The sequence below is a fragment of the Bison bison genome, unplaced genomic scaffold (genome assembly GCF_000754665.1).
Source record: "Bison bison bison isolate TAMUID 2011002044 unplaced genomic scaffold, Bison_UMD1.0 scf7180017864109, whole genome shotgun sequence".
NCBI classification, from domain to species: Eukaryota; Metazoa; Chordata; class Mammalia; order Artiodactyla; family Bovidae; genus Bison; species Bison bison.
In genome coordinates, this window is record NW_011494681.1 from 1,390,223 (window position 1) to 1,408,253 (window position 18,031).

Consider the following 18,031-nt stretch of genomic DNA (forward strand, 5'->3'; position numbering starts at 1 on the left):
TTCAGAATGGACTGGTTGGATCTCCTTGCAGTCCAAGGGACTCTCAAGAGTCTTCTCCAACACCACAGTTCAAAAGCATCAATTCTTCAGCACTCAGCTTTCTTCACAGTCCAACTCTCACATCCATACATGACCACAGGAAAAACCATAGCCTTGACTAGACGGACCTTGGTTGGCAAAGTAATATTAAGAGGGCTCAGTACTAAGGGCTTCCTCTCAATACTGAGAGCACGGACTAGAAACATTGTAGCATGGGTTCCAAACTTTGCTGGACATTGAAATCTGAAGATCTTCAAAAAAATATTTATGCCTGGTTTCCACTCCCCCAAACATTGATTTAGTTGGTATAGGTGGGCACGGGGACTTCTTTTTTAATTTTTTATTGTAGTTGATCTATAATGTTGTGTCAATCTCTGCTATGCAACAAAGTGGCACAGTTATACACATATAGACATTCTTTCTTTAATATTCTTTTCCATTATGGTTTAGCACAGGATACTGAATATAGTTCCCTGTGCTATGGAGTGGGATCTTGCTTATCCATCCTGTATATAATAGTTACATCTGCTAGTCCCACATGCCTACTCTTCCCTTCCCCCACCCCTTCTCCCCTTGGCAGCCACAAGTCTGTTCTCTATGTCCGAGTCTATTTCTGTTTTGCAGATACGTTCATTTGCGCCATATTTTAGACTCCACATATAAGTGATATCATATGGTATTTGTCTTTCTCTTTCTGACTCACCTAACTTAGTATGGTAATCTCCAGTTGCATCCATTTTGTGGCAAATGGCATTATTTCATCTTTTTTTTATAGCTGAGCAGTATTCTGTTGTATAAATGTCCGTCTTCAACTATCATCTGTCAATGGACATTTAGATTGTTTCCGTGTCTTGAATATTGTGACTAGAGCTGCTATGAGCATAGGGGTGCATGAATCATTTTGAATTAGAGTTTTGTCCAGGCGTGTGCCCAGGAGTGGGGTTCCTAGATCATATGGTATTTCTCTTTTTAGTTTTCTGAGGAACCTCCACACTGATTTCCATAGTGGCTGCACTAACTCACATTCCCACCAGCAGTGTAGGAGGGTTCCCCTTTCTCCACACCTTCTCCAGCATTTGTTACTTAATGATGGCCATTCTGACTGGTATGAGGTGGTACCTCACTGTAGTTTTGATTTGCATTTCTCTAATAATTAGTGATGCTGAACATCTTTTCATGAGAGCACCAGGATTTCTAAATGCCCACCAAGGGATTCTAAAACACAGCATTTAGGAACCACTTCTCTAGAGTTAAAAGAAAAAGTAGCAATGAAATAACCATTTGGGCAATGCCCTGGAGATGTAAGAAAAGACTAAAAGATTAATAAACCACAATCAATGTATTATCAAGCTTTGATTCAGATTGTATAATTGAGCTGGGATTTTTGTCAAATAGGTGAAAAAAACTTCTTGGAGTAGTTTTAATTCATGTTTCTTTGAGAATGAGCATATCTTCATATATTTGAAAGTCATTTGTAGTTCCTTTTCTGTCCACCATCTGTTCATATCTTTTCATGTACTTCATTTCAAATATCAATTTTCTTATAGGTAAATCCTTTTTCTTCTTGTAAAAATGGAAATAATTTTATTGCTATTTTTTATTATAGAAATTATTATAATTTTGTTCTCATGATATAAAAATTTTAAAGATACAAAGGAAAAAAGTATTACTCAATCTCATTCCCAAGAATACTTACTGTTTTTTACATTTGGTTGTTTGTTTTTTCTGGTCATTTTCCAGACATTTGTATATAAACACATTTTTGAAAAAACATGATTCATTCAACAAATTTTTATTGTGTATGAGTATTACAAGGGTCAGACTATATATACAACTTTGCAACATGCTTTTTTCACCTAAAGATGGATCGTGGAAATTTTGTTCATAGCCTGTAAGTGCAGGCAGTTGAGTCAACAAAGTACAGAATATGCAATACTGCAGAATATGCAACAAGCAATAATGCAGTTTCTCTCATCTTCTCTGGGCCACTGTGCCTGCCTGTCTTCATAGAGGCGCCAACTGAACTGGTGACATGGATTGACAGAGCAGTGTTACCAAGCTGCTGTTACCAAGTTACCTGCTGTTACCTGTTACCAAGGTAGGATGGACCTACCTCTTTGTTCAGCTAGAGTTATAGAGTCATTTGTTCAACAAGTATTTATTGAGGACCTACCTATCAGCTGGGAATTTATTCTAGCTGCTGGGAATGAAACAGGAAAAAGGCTGGACAAATTCCCGGACTTCATGCAGCTCAGTAAAGGAGACAGATAACAGGCAAGAGAATCTCAGAATGGGGTGTGTGTTATGAAAAATAAAACCAAATGATATGGGACTTCCCTGTGGTCCAGTGGCTAAGACTCCACACTCCCAATGCAGGACGGCCCTGGGTTTGATCCTTGGTCAGGAAACTAGATTCCACATGCAGTAACTAAGACCTGGTGCAGTCAGATAAATAAATAAATACCAAGTGATGTGACAGGGATTGATGGAGGGCATGCTTTAGACTGAGAGGACAGTGAAGACCCACCAAAGAGTAGACACATGAGTCAAGGTCTGACTGAAAGGAGGAGCCAGCAGGTAACGGTCTAAGGAAGAGAATTCCAGGCAAAGGATATGGCAGATTCAGTGGGCTTGACTGGATGTAAGAACAGGAAGAGGGCCAGCTCGATGAGCAGAGTGAGCAAATGACAGGTCTGAGGCCAGAGGCATAGATGGTGTCAGTCTAGAAAAACCTTGGCAAAGAGTTTGGCCTTTATTTAGAAAACAGTGGAACATCATTGGTGGATTGGTATGATCTGATTTATGCTTTCACTTTTTTCTTTTGGAGAGCCTTCTGAGAATTTTATTTGAAAATTCCTGGAATAGAATGTTATTGGTTTCCACCTCCACTTTACACAAATCTGCAGGATAGGAAAACTCAGACATTAGAAATATAAATTTCCTTTTGATGATCATATATTTGATGCTTCACCATAAATCTCTTTCCTGAACATTATCTCATTTAAACTTTATAAAACCCAGGGAGAAAGGTAACAATATGCCCACTTTAAAACAGATAAAGAAAGTGAGACTTTTTTATAATTATATAATTATAAATTTATATATTTATAATTATATAATTCCTTCAGCACTTTTTTCTCCAGTGCTGAAGGAATTAAATAATGCAGAATCAGAACTTAGATGTCCTAACGTTAAACCTCTATGCTTTTCCCCCTTCCATCTCTGTGATTCTAAACCAGGTGTTTATCCGGAAGTGGAGAGGGAAATTTTTGTTAAAACCATCTCCTGATATTCTTCACAACTATCAATGTCACGGAACAACAAGAAAAGATTAAGAACCTAGCACAGACTAGAGGAGTTTAAGAAGACACGACAACTAAACACAACATAGGGTCCTGCGTTGTATCTAGGGACAGAAACAGGATGCTAGTGAAAGCAACTTACGACAAAAGTATCATGATTATGCAAAATGTTAGCACTGGGGAAAAGTAGGTGAAGGATATTCCAGAACTCTCTGTACTATCTTTGTAACTTTTTTTGCATCTAAAATATTCCAAAATAGAATTTATTTCTAAAAAAATGTACATAATGCACCTATATGAATGTGCCTATGTGCAGGGTTCTTGGGCTGTTTTACTGTTGCAAATCTAGTAGGTAAAAATTCTTGTAGAGATTCATCTCTCTAGATTGACCACAGCTCTCATTTATAGAGTACAGTACATAGTACATGTGGCTAAAAAATATTTGGGAGAGAGAGTTCTTAATCCACAGGCTGGCCATCAGATATTTCTAATCCCTGTAATTCTATAAGTAATTATCATTTTCACACTCTATTATTTTCATTCCATCTCATCATCTATATTTTTAAAGAAATGATTATAATTTAGGATTGCCAAAAAGAAATACAGGATACCCAGTTAAATTTGAGTTTCAGGTAAACAATGAATAATTTTTCAGTATAAAAATAATTTTAATAACATTTTATACAACTGAAAAGTACTTGATAATCTTAAATTACTTTTTATTTGCGTGTTCTGTGTTTTTATTTGCTAAATCTATCAACCCTACTCTGGCTGGTTTGCACATCCTCCCTAGTCTGGAGACTTCTGGGGGGCTGGCAGGTAGGCACAAAGCAATTAGTAAGAGGCTTTTTGAGAAATCCAGGAAGCTAGCGTAGTGGCCCTGGACATGAGGGAAAGTGAGTAGACACAGAATCTATCTTGAAGGTAAAGCCAAAAGGCTGTGGGGTAGGAAAGAAAGTGAGGTGTCAAGGATGACTCCTAGGTTTTCAACACCTGGATGGGTGATGGCAGAAAAATTATGATTTCCTGTTTGTTCATTCTACAATATCTGCAGATGTGTAACTACTGAGCATATAATAATAAAATACGAAGCAAAGTGGTTGAAACCAGGGTAAGGAATCTCTTTGTTATTGAGGACCAGAATCTTCCATCCCCACCTCCCCAAATCAGCTCAGATCAGGTGGTTCTTCCCAGGAGATTCAGTGGTAAATGCAGGAGACACAAGAGACTTGGGTTCAATCCCTGGGTTGGGACGATCCCCCGGAGTAGGAAATGGCAACCCACTCCAGTATTCTTGCTTGGGAAATCCCATGGTTGGAGGAGCCTGGCAATCTACAGTCCATGGGGTCACAAGCAGTCAGACAACTGAGCAACTGAGCACACTTAAAGCCAGTTTATACTCTATGCTTCCTAGACAACTTTAAAGACAACTTTTCTTGAATTAAGAAAAGGAGGGAATATAAGATGTTATTCAATAATTAGAATAAGCACCTAACTCTATTTTGGCACCGTACAATAGACAGTTTGCCATTACACAGCAAGAAGCAAATGAGAGTGAGGAGAAAGGGGTGGAGAGTAGAAAGAACAGAGGCGGGATGGGAAAGAGAGTAAAAGAACAGGAAGAGTGGAGAATAGGTGAGAGTCTGACTGGGCTGGGCTTCTAAACTGACTAATGGAACAGTTTATTTCATTGGTTAATAATCCAAGGCATTTAAGGCACCAGTTAATATATTGACTAACAATAGCAGTTTACTGGTCTGAGAAGTGGGACAAGAAGGACTATTTCCCGAGCCCCTTATTAGATTCCAAGTGCTTCATACATTTCTCAATTTTCACAACAACCCATGTTGCAGGCACGTTTACTGCTATTTTACAAAAGTTAGTAACTTGCCCAAGAATACAGAGCAAACAGTTCTTAGACTTGGATTTGAATGCAGGTCTGTCATCTGCCAGAACCCCAAGCATGTAGTTTTCCCATTACATCATCTTCCTTCACATAGTTTAAAGAGTTTGAATAATATTTATAATTAACTTCTTTATTGGCTGTTTTTTCCTTCATGGGTTCTCTAATTCCAGAGATAGGCATTCTTTTTCCCCCTCTGTTCCACTAAATAGAAATAAGGATATTGAGGACAGCAGAGAAGTATATATTTCAGAATGGTTCTGTTTGGAGAACAAAAATCTGCCTACAGACTGTGGTTGTTGTTAGGTGGGAGTGGTTGATACACATGTAGAGGGTAATACCTCTTTTTTAGGGCTTCCCCAGAGCCTCAGGGGTAAAGAATCTGCCTGCCAATGCAGGAGATGCAGGAGACACAGGTTTGGTACCTGGGTTGGGAAGATCCCCTGGAAGAGAGCATGGCAACCCACTCCAGTATTCTTTCCTGGAGAATTCCATGGACAGAGGAGCCTGGCAGGTTACAGTCCATGGGGTCGCAAAAAGCCAGACATGACTGAAGAGACTGAGCATGCCCACATCTCTTCTTAAAGAAAGACTTTAAAGGAATTTTTGATTGTCTATGATAAGGCATTCCACTAACTTGAAATGTGGAAAACTATTCTAAAAAAACAAAAGGAGGTGAAAATCATCTTAACAAAGTAAAAAGCACTCTTCCTTAAGCCGAAAGTTGTGGATAAGTATCTGGAGAAGCATTAGATTTTTGTTAATTGCCTTAGTTAATGGATTTTCATTTTCCACTGCAATTTAGTAGCTGGGGATTTGGAGAGAAGAGCAAAGATGTGAGTGAAACAATTAGCAACAAGCCAGAACCCAAGGAAGAAAGGTAAAGAAGGACTTATGAAACAGGATAACAGGATAGGACTATGATATTTGAGAGCTTTACATTTTTGTTTTCTGCTTTTTAATTCTCTTTACTATCTTCATCTTTAGTAAACTGATTAAACATGCAGTTTAGACTGTATTAGCAGTTCCTTAGGAAATGAAGGAGAAATTGTATTCTTAGAGCAAAGCCAGGAGAGAGAAGCAGAAGCCTTCAGAAGCTATCGCTACGCAGTAAGAAATCACTTTCCAGAGTCTTCTGGAATATTCTGGAAGAGAATAGATTTCCTGCTATGGTGCAGGATGAAGTTTGAGTATTTCAATTTGCTTATAATAGGAAGACTGAGAGATCATGGGGGGTGGGGTGGGTAAGGGTCAGATTAAATGTCCGGGAAAATTCTCTTAGCACTGTGTGTCTAAGGCAGGAAATTAGATACAAGTTGAAATCCAAGAAGGTCCTGTGGTTGGGTTTCTGCCACAGAAGGAGGAGAAAAATCCCTGCAACCCTAGTCATGCAAATAATATGCAAATTAGGGCAATTACATATTTACTTAGAAATTTTTTTTTTTTTTTTTACTTATAAAATTTTGATTACCTCATTTTGGCTTCAAGACGAGTTGCGACCGCAAAAGGGAATGTTTGTCAACAGTCCAGAGTTGTTAGATTTTTTTCTGGGGAAAACAAAAGGGTAAATTTCTTATCAAGAGAATGCCAGGATAGTAAATGAGTTTTTCAAATCCCTTAATACGTCTCTTCCACAAAGCATACGAAAGAATGATTATGAAATGGTCAAAATGTGAGCCATAGATAAAGCATAAGTGGAAATTTCTTTTTTCCTATTCATGTTACCACAGTGTACTTTCTCTCTCCTCTCTTTCCTCCTTCCCTTCTCTCTCTCAATAATGTGAAAGAAAGGCCTGCATTTTCCCCTGCAGATGATTTCTAGCCATTTCTCTAAATTCAGGCTTTGAATCTATCTCTTGGAAGTGGTATGGTGATATGTGAGGCTGCGAGCATTGAACAAGTGGACCAGCTGCTTCCACAGCTGCATCTGTGACACAGGCATAGACCCACCTGGGATGGCTGTGGATGTTGCTGCCCTGGCAGGGGCTGAGGAGGGAGTCAGGGAATTGCTGTCTCTCCAAAAACAATCTAAAATTGAGCAAAATCTGTCTTGGGTTGAATTAGAAGTCCTTTCTGAACAATAGCTGACCTGATTAGAAGTTAGGCATCTCTCTTCTTCAGCAGAAGATGGTGGAATATGTCTCCTAGCAACAGGTATAGTTTATCATTTAACAGTAGGATGGTCTCATCAAGGACACTTGTTTTGCTGCCCACAGTTCTCCCAGTAAGTACCAGAGAAGGGTCACAATCAGAACAAATTTAGCCATTGGCCTTCAGTTTCAATGCACAGTCCTAATGAGGTGATGATTCCAAGACCTGGATTAAAGTAAACTGAAGTAAACAGATTTTTCTGAGTGTTTCCCTATTTCTGTTAAAGTTCTCACCACTGACTGCACCAGCTACTGGCTTCAAAACTGGGTATTATCTGTGTCTTTCTTCCCTCTCCTCTATCTGAGAGGGAAGAGGAGTCTGTCTGTCTGTCTCTGGCTCTCTTTCTGTCTCCCATTTCTCTCGCCTTTCTCCCTAGTCTCTCTCCTTTCCTTCATTGCTTCCCTGAGTACCAGCTGAGTACCAGCCCCTGTCTTTCACACTTTTCCTTTCCTTCTTTCCCACCTCTGCAACCATCCTTCAGAAGTGCTATTAGTTCCACTCTTGCCAGCTCTCAAATCTTTGCTTTACCTTTACTCCCAACCCTCACTCCAGGTCCAGGTAGCAACTCACCCTTCCTGAGGGCAGCAAAGCTGGTCTGGCTTCTAGTCTTTTCTCAGGATATTTTGTTCTACACTCAGCTGCTAAATTATTTTCTCTGTAATAAACAATCTAATCATAACATCACCATGCTAAAAAAAAAAAACTTTCAAGGGTTCCCCATATCCTATGAAGCAAAGTCCAAAGTTCTAAGTCTTATATTTTAGGTCCAACATGGTCAGATTCTGTCCATCTTTTGCAGCTGTAGCTCCCCCTATCTTCCTTTAGGCAGACACAGCTTCTGCCAAAATGCTTCTTGCCCACTTGGATCTTTTTTCAAGTTGCTTCCTCTCCTGAAAACAAATCACCCTCTCCCGTTGCCCTATCACCCAATTCCTCCATCTTTACAAAACCAAAGTCACCAGACCTAGCTTGGTGCAAGCTTGCTTTGGTCTATGTAGCTTACCCTGAGATCCCTGGCTAATCATCTGAACCCCTACACAATTTATCCATGTAATGAGGTCACCCTAACAATAATCAACCAGGTACTGCTGGGGGCTCTGTCCCACATGCTTATATGGACCTCAGCCTCCCATTTTAAGTTCCATTTTGCCAGTGTTTCTAGAAGCTCCCATCATGCTTCACATGTACTCACTGAACAAGGACACTTCTTCCAAGCCACCCCACTGCTCTGCATCTTCCCCCGTCTGCTGGGCATCACTGTTCCTACATAGCTGGGGGTCTGCAGCCCCTACCATATAGAAGGTGAGCACCATTCTGCAAGATGCAGAAAAAACACGTGACTTCTTCTTACTGAGGACTTGGAAGTCACTCTGTTAGAGAGCCCCTTCCCACCCCAAATGCTGTTGATTCCTAGTTTCCTTTGAGTCACTGTTAAAACAGTTCCTTCTGCTCCCCTTCTCCTACCCCAATGTCGCCTATAAATCCATAGGATTCAGACATTAGGTTAACATGGACAGGACATTGTACTATACTTGGAACTGTCTTTTCTGCCAAGACTATAACAATTTTCATCTGGTTAAGTATGAAACTACCTGCTCCAGCTCAATGAGCCCCTAATACAAATGGACAAAGGGTGGCCTGTTCATATATTTTCCAGAAAATGTAGCCTTAATGAGTTACTATTATTGTTGGAAATTTATCATATCCCTCAGGTATGCTGCTGCTGCTGCTTGGTCACTACAGCCATGTCTGATTCTGTGCAGGCCCACGGACTGCAGCCTGTCAGGCTCCTCTGTCCATGGGATTCTCTAGGAAACGGTAGTGGAGTGGGTTGCCATGCCCTATTCCAGGGGATCTTCCTAACCCATGGATTGAACCTGGGTCTCCTACATGGCAGGCAAATTCTTTACCACTGAGCCCCCAGGGATGCCGATCCCTTAGATATACTGGGGAAGAACAAATGGTTAAGATGCACTAGTTACTAGGAACCATACTGTCCAACAAGGGGCTTCCCAGGTGGCACTAGTGGTAAAGAACCCACCTACCAAAGATGGAGACATAAGAGATGAGGTTTGATCCCTGGGTCAGGAAGACCCCCTGGAGGAGGGCATGGCCACCCACTCCAGTATTCTTGCCTGGAGAATCCCATAGACACAGGAGCCTGGTGGGATACAGTCTATGGGGTGGCAAAGAGTCAGACAGGACTGAAGCGACTCAGTAAGCATGCACATATTGTCCAATGTGGGGCTACTGAGCACTTGAAATGTGGTTGGTTCCAAATGAGATGTTCTATGAGGACAAAATGCACATCAGACTGTGAAGACTTAATTCTGCATCCCATCGCCCCAAAAGTAAAGTATGTCTTTAATAATTTATAATATTGGCTATGTGTTGAGATGATAAGATTGTGGATTAGGTCAAATAATGTGATTAAAATTGATCCAACCTGTTTCCTTTTACTTTCTTAATACAGATTCCAGAAAACTTAAAAATATGTATGTAGTTTGCATTTGTGGCTGGCATTAAATCTCTATTGCACAGTGCCACTCTAGAGCAATGATTTTCTAAAACAGCAGCAGCAGCACCAGGGAACTTGTTAGAAATGCAAATCCTGGGGTCCCTCCCCAGACCTACTGGGTCAGAAACTCTGTAGGATCCAGGAGTTTGTGTTTAACAAACTCTACAGGTAATCCTTATTCACATAGAAGTTGGAATGCCATTGCTACAGAAGGTAAGCTCTAAGGGATGGAAAGTAAGACCTGGAGCATAATAGGATCTTCACAAATTTTGTTTAATTTCTACAGTCCCTTTTAAGCTCAAAATTCTTCTGTAAGTCTGTCAGTCAGACAGAAAGTAAATAATATTTGTTCTCAACTATGGAGGAACAGCTTGCTAGTAATTTCAAATGTTGCCACTGCTGGTCTGGAAAAATTACAAGTCATTATATCAGGACATCTTAGAAAATTCTCAACAGAAATATAATGAATACAGTAAACATCCCAGAAGCAAGAGACAGACATGAAATCAACATAGAGAAAAATAAGACCATGCTGACTAAATTATAATATAAAACATGTCTGGGTGCCACGTGCGAGGGACTGGTCAAGGTACCCCGCAGGGGAGTAACCCTGGCTTTTAACACCCACCTCCCCTCATGCCTGTGCCCTGGTGGACAAAGCCTCAGTCCCTCCAGTGCAGCCACCAGAAGGTCTTCATCAGCTGTGGTCTCTGACCTGTAGTCCTTGCATATTTCACCTTGACACCTTCTGGTATCCTGAAATTCATATATTACCTTTCTTGTGTAACATGTGCCACTATGAAGAGTCATTAGTTCAGAACACCACCACAAAAATATTCCAGGCACATGGCAAAGCAGAGCTTGAAGTGTGGGTGATGACTAGCATGGAGCAGAAGGGAAATTGTTTTAGCAAGACCTGCTTTCCACACCTGCTAAGTGAAAAATGCTCAGCTCTCAGTCTCTCAGAAACTGATGCTATATTTAACACATTTAGTGGTTTTAAAAGTATCATCCCTGTACTTATTAAACAAGATCATTGCAAAAAAAAAAACTAAAAAAAAAAGAAAAAAGAATGCAGAAGTTCTCTTCTCTGGTTCAATTCCATCCCCAGTCTTATTTTGGATTTTAAAATACTGATATTGATACACATTTGTTGCTCATTTGTGTCTGACTCTCTGTGACCCCATGAACTGTAGCCCGCCAGGCTCCTCTGTCCATGGGATTCTCCAAGCAAAAATACTGGAGTGGGTAGCGAGTCCCTTCTCCAAGGGATGGTCCCAACCCAGGGATCGAACCCGAGTCTCCTGCATTGCAGGAGGATTCTTTACCACTGAGCCACCTGGGAAGCCCCATTAATATACATACTAGTAGATATATTTTTTAAAATGAGATCATATGTTCATCTGATTTTGCAACTTAGCTCTTTCACTGTGGGTATGTCACAGACAACCTTCAATGTCCTATGTGTAGAATAACCTTTTATAATTTAATAGTTGCATAGTATTCCATCTATTGTATGAACAGTTTATTTAATCATAGTATACTTCAACAACAGTGCTTGAAATATAGAAAGCTGTCAAGTACTTGTTATTATTATTTATAAACATACAAATATTTTCATATGGCTCAGGCAGTAAAGAATCCACCTGCAATGCAAGAAACCCAGGTTCGATCCCTGGGTCGGGAAGATTCCCTGGAAAAGGGAATGGCAACCCACTCCAGTATTCTTGCCTGGTGAATTCCATGGACAGAGGAGCCTGGCGGGCTATAGTCCATGGGGTCACAAAGAGTTGGACAAGACTGAGTGACCGATAATTTCACTTCCTAAAACTATTTGTGTACTCTTATTTTAATGTTAAAATTTCTAGAACTATGTGTATTTGAAATAATAAACTACAGCTTTCAATTATCAAGTAAACATTTTAATTTTATTTTTGTCTTTATTACTATATTCTGTTTCCTTTGGGTTAATGTTGATGTTCTCCTTCTAGCCTCCAGAAATTAAATGTATAGTTATGTTTATATTTTATCCTGTTTTCTGAAAAATTATTTTAAAGCTATCTAAGAGAAGTATGTTAGTATAGTTTGTCTATCAGCTTATTTGCTGCTGCTGCTGCTGCTAAGTCACTTCAGTCAGCTTATTTAAATAGGTCTTAATTTCAGTTTTCGGTTCCTTTTGATTCAAGAATTATTTAGAATAATGTTTTTACATTTCCAAACATAAATAGTTGTGTTGTTAGTGCTGAATTTGAGTTTTATTGCACTGTGTTTGGGAATATGGCATGAGTGCTTTCTATTTCTCCTACCACGTGTGTCCTCGGTGTGCTGATAAGATAACACAATCCATTAATCAGAAAACATGATGTAGTACAGGACAGCTGCTGTTTATAACAAGTTTGCCATCTGGAAGAATCTCTGCGCATACAGGAAATGAACGGTTGCTTGCTCCATGCTGGAATGCACACCTACTTAGCATGGTGAGCTGCTCAGCTAGAATCACAATCTCATGTTTACTGTTAATATTTGCAAACTGTGATACCAGCAAACTGCAAGGTCAATATCAGAGATGACAGCTACGACTGAAAAATTCCCACTGAATAGACTAAAGGGCAAATGAGAATATCTGATGGTTTGGGGGGCCAGTTTTGATCAACCAATTTGTTACTTTTAACTAGTAATAATATTCTCAACAGATGACCCTGCCTTATACTCTAGAACTTGACGCCAATAGACACATAGGGTATTTAAATTTTAATTAAAATTAAATACAATTCAAAACGTAGTTCCTCAGTTACACCAAGCACTGTGTTCAGTAGTTCAATAGCCATATGTGGCCAGTGGCTGTTTTATTGGATGATGCAGAAATAACACATTTCCATCAATGCAAAATCTTCTGTTAGCACAGCTTTAGAGGTAGAAAAAGAGAGTGTGATGGTCTCTTTTGCTTTGTTTTTATTTTAATTAACTAATTTATTTTAATTGGAGGCTAATTACTTTACAATACTGTGGTGGTTTTTGCCATATATTGACATGAACCTGTGTCCCCTCTCCCAAACCCTCCTCCCACCTCCCTCCCCATCCCATCCCTCTGGGTTGTCCCAGTGCGCCAGCTTTGAGTGCCCTGTTTCATGCATCGAACTCGGACTGGTCATGTAGTTCACATTTGGTAATATACATGTTTCAGTGCTATTCTCTCAAATCATCCCACCCTCCCCTTCTCCCACAGAGTCCAAAAGTCTGTTCTTTACATCTGTATCTCTTTTGCTGTCTTGCTTACAGGGTTGTCATTACCATCTTTCTAAATTCCATACATATGTGTTAATATACTGTATTGGTGTTTTTCTTTCTGATTTACTTCACTCCATATAATAGGCTCCAGTTTCATGTGATGGTCTTTTGATGCGTCCACTTGGCTAGGCTGCAGCCCTCAGCTGTTCAAACACTAATCTAGGTATTGCTGTAAAGGTATTTAGTAAATACATTCGACATCCATAATCAGTTGACTTTTAGTGAGGGAAGTTATCCCAGATATTTTGGGTCAGCCTGATTCTAATCAGTGGGAAGGTCCTAAGAACAGACCTGATGCTTTCCTGATTAGGAAGAAATTCAGCCATTGTGCCCTTCCTCACAGTCTGCCCTACAGATTTTGGAGCTACCCTACAATCATACATGTCAATTCCTTGCAATCCATTAGTATCTCTCTGTATATACCCACCTTCTACTGGGTCTATGTCTCTAGTTGAACCCTAACTCATACAAACAGAACTCTCTCATCAACACAATCTCCAAACTGCAAACAGACGTGCCCCATATTTATCTTCATGTGCTCTCCTGTCTCACAAAAGAGGAAATGTCTTTTCTCCTTTAAAAAGTCAGTTTCTCCACAGCACTCTGGGTCCCATCTCCTTTTGCTTCCTCAAAGGCCTTGCTCCATTAGTTATCTCTTCCCTCTTCTGTATCTTCACTGTTTCCTTTTCTACCAGATTCTCCCCATCAGGCTCTAGTATGAGTTGAAAGCTTGCATACAGGTAGGTGGTTTATCTAGAAGTGATCTCAGGGTTGGGGACAGAGGGGCAAAACATGGGAAGTAATACATAGATGCCTGCTTTCTTTAAACCACTTTTAAAGGTACCTGACGTTCAGCCTCATGGGTCCTTCTCGATAGACTTATGAAATATGTCTCAAAGTCATCCACCCAGGGGAAAAAAGGGAATAAAGGCATCAGCTCCCATTACCCGCTGGTCAATCCTGGCATATTATCTTCAGTGGATTCTGGGTTACATAGGCATGAAAACCAAAAAGTTTCCCTCAGGAGTTCCCAGCCACAAAGTAAAGAAGCCCCAGAGTAGGAGGGGCCCAAGGCAAGGCACTGTCAAGTAAAACCAATGGGAACCAGACTGACTCTGCTTAGAGCTTACCAAGGCAGTGGCTGGGGTGAAAAATGGAGCCAAGATTTGAAGTGACATAAAAGAGGTGCCCAATACAGTTCCCTTCTGTATTATTTAATCTCCTCATGTCCCCTCATAGTCACACTTCTTGGAAGATTTCTGTCCATATGGTATCCACTCTCTCACTTCCTGTTGCTGCTGTTGCTTCAGTTGTGTCCAACTCTGTGCGACCCCATAGACGGCATCCCACTACGCTCCCCCATCCCTGGGATTCTCCAGGCAAGAACACTGAAGTGGGTTGCCATTTCTTTCTCCAATGCATGAAAGTGAAAAGTGAAAGTGAAGTCTCTCAGTCGTGTCCGACTCTTAGCGACCTCACGGACCACAGCCTACCAGGCTCCTCCGTCCATGGGATTTTCCAGGCAAGAGTACTGGAGTGGGTGCCATTGCCTTCTGCGCTCTCACTTCCTACTCACAATTAATTCTACTGTAAACTGGCTTTGTTCACTCCTTTACCTCCCACACTGTTCTTCTCAAGGTCCTTAATGAACTCCATGTTGCCAAATCCAATGGAGATTTTTCAGTCTTATTTTACTCAATATCTCAGTATCATTTGACACAGTTAGCAGCCACTTTCTTTGCAAAACATTCTCCTCTCTCTCTCCTGTTTTTTTAACCAAAGAGCATCCTTTTATTACATTATGTTTATGGGAACTGCATGGAGACACAAATTTCAGGAAGTTTCCAGTTCAAAAACCTCAGGATTTCACCCAATATAACAAATATATGTGGCGGTGGTGGTACAGTTGCTAAGCCATGTCCAGCCTTTGCAATCCCATGGACTCTAGTCTGCCAGGCTCCTCTGTCCATTGGAATTCCCAGGCAAGCATACTGGAGTGGGTTGCCATTTCCTTCACCAACATTCTCCTCTCTTGATTTTAATGCCACCACACTTCTAGGATTTTCCTCCTAGGCTCTCCTTCTCTTTCCAAGCTTCTCCCTTCCCTAACACTGGATGTCCTCAGGGCTTCACCCTGGGGCCTCTTCTATTCTCACTAGATACTCTCCTTCTTGGTTACCTCATAAATTCTAATAAATTTAAATATATTTTCTGTTCTTTATACTCCAGATTGATTGCTCTTTCAATTGTAGACCCATATAACCAACTTGTACACAACTACAGAGGGATCTTGCATGTCCAACATAGAACTCCTGATCTTTTCTTGAAAATGTGATTTCCTGCCAACCTGTGCTACTCAGTAATGGTAGCATTTAGCATAATGGTACTCAGCATTTATCTACTGTAACACCAAGTTCTATTTATTCTACCATTAAAATAGCTCTCAAATCCACTCACTTCTCCCCATCTTCACTACCACTTCCTTGTCCCAGCCACTTCTCATCTGAACTCAGACAAATCCTCCTAATGGTTTTTCTAGCACCCATTCTTGTTCTGATTACAACCCTTTCTCCTGATAGTAGCCAAAGACATTGTTTTATAATGTCAGTCAAATAATTTTACTTCCCAGCACAAAACCCTCAACAGATGATAGGTTGTCTGTGGGCTAAAATCTAAGATTAGAAACAAGACCTACAGAGCATATAATGCCCTGGCCTCCACGTGTTTCTCTGGCCCCATTTTGTACCCCAGTCTCTTTGCTCATATGTGCACCCATACCAATGTTCTTTCATTTTCTCAGAGAAACTAGGCCCTTTTGCTCTTTGGGTCTGTTGCACATGCTATTCCTGTGGACTGAAATGCTCTTCTCCCAGTCTCTGAAGAAATAGCATTCTTTGGGTCTCAACTCAAGTATCTCTTTGTTAAAAAGCCTACAATGGTCTACCTCTTTATAGTTCAGCAACATGCATTTTTTTCCTCAAGGAACTCATCACAGTTTGTATCCATATCTTTATTTATGTGACCGTTTGTTCTTGTCTCCTCCCCCTTCCACTGGGACAGGAGCAACATCTAAGCACTTCTTTACAGTATACTTGGTGCCTTGCACAGTGGTTGAGACTCTAAAAACATTAACTGAATAAGTGAAGGAAAGGAAAGGGAGAAGAAAGAAGAAAGTATTTATTATAATCTTGTAGGGAAATTACATTTTATTGTGAGTCTGAAATACTCTAGCTTCAGCCACATCTTCCCCATTGAGATAACTGTGTACTGAACACAGCCCTTGTGGTATGGACATTTAGTCTGTTTCTTTAAGCCTTTCCATCCACATTCTACCTTCCCATTCTCCAGCAATGGATACTCAGATGACCTCCAAGTTTCCTATCATCATTAACTATTGTCAGCATTTAAAATGATAGTTTTGAAATGTCTCAATATGTTCCTAATAAACTTGAGTTTGAGTGAGTCATAAGCTACCAGAAAGTTTTGAAGGATATCTTTCATAATAACTTAAGTACCTAAATTCAGTATTTCCTGCAAGCTCCAAAATACAGTATTTACAGGCTTTTAGAGAAAATACATGCATTTTTAAAAAGATACGTGATTTCCAATATGGTATATGACAAAAGAAATTGATTAAATATGTAAGCTGAGTTAGCAACTTGATCAACTGAAGAAAATGCTTAACCAGGGTGGCCCCTTCCCATTGGATAACCAACACTCCTTAAGAAGACAGTATACCAAACACTTACTTAATTTCTCAAGTCATAAACCTAGGAGTTATCCTTGATTCATACATGATATTTTTATTTCATCATCTGGGGCAAATCCTAGTCACTTAACATTTCTGTCTTGACGTTATTATGACTTTCTTCACACAACCTCTGAACTATAATGACTGACAGGTTCAAAAGGAAAACAGCCATAAAATTATCAGAGAATTTTGGTTTTCTGCCAATTCTATGGACGTGCAGATATTTCACAATAGTTATTTCCAGATATCACTCATTGTGTTCCTCACTTTGCCCATATCCTCTCAAATCCCTTCGAATTCATTCTCCACACAGCAGCTAGGATGATCACTTTAAAACTTGAATTTAATTCTGTTACACTGCTTAAAAAAACCCGCATCAGCTTCTCAATCAAAATCTGTAACCTGAGAGCTCGCCCCCCGAGCACTGGCCCTGCCTGCTCTGTGTCTCATCTAACTCCTCCCTTGCTCTTCATCCACCTCTGTTCTCCCACTGCACACTAGATTCCCAGTTCCTCAAATGCACCAGAGCCACCCACCCCCTGCTCTCTCTGCCTGGAAGGCTCTTCTCAATTTCTCCTCCCGGACACCCCCACTCCTACCCCACCCCCACTCCTGATCTCAGAGCAAGGATCAGTTCCTCAGGGAAAGACTCCCCTGGCCTCCCATTAACTGTGATCAAATACCATTGTACCTCTGCTTTGGAGTACTTAAAACAGTTGCCAATTATATACAGTTCTGTGAGGCTCTTTAACTAGCTCCTGATCATCCCTGTTAGACCAGAGGATTCAAGATCTGGGACTTAGGTCTAATTACCACCAGAGAGTCAGTGCTCAGAAAATAGTTTAAATGGATAAATATATGAATCATTAGGTAATTCATATTTTAAAGTGTTCTATTTACTGTGACCAAAAGCCCAATTCCAGTTGAAAAATGTGAATTATTTGTATTTATCCCCCAAGCTTTATGTTTTCTTATTTACTGGGCTCTTTTACTTCTTATGCACAGATTTGGGTTTGTATAACTGTTATTGGACATGTAGTGTGGACGTGGATACAGAGGGATTGGTGATAACAGCCAGC

General features: G+C 40.3%; 1 long non-coding RNA gene across 1 annotated transcript in view; it reads right to left on the bottom strand.

Annotated features, from left to right (window-relative positions):
• The window catches only part of LOC104987934, a 14,200-nt gene extending 6,484 nt beyond the window's left edge, over window positions 1-7,716 (bottom strand). The window contains exon 1 of the long non-coding RNA XR_825183.1: window positions 6,716-7,716. This is a non-coding gene — a long non-coding RNA (uncharacterized LOC104987934). The remainder of the gene's footprint in view (window positions 1-6,715) is intronic.
• Window positions 7,717-18,031: the final 10,315 nt, after the last annotated feature.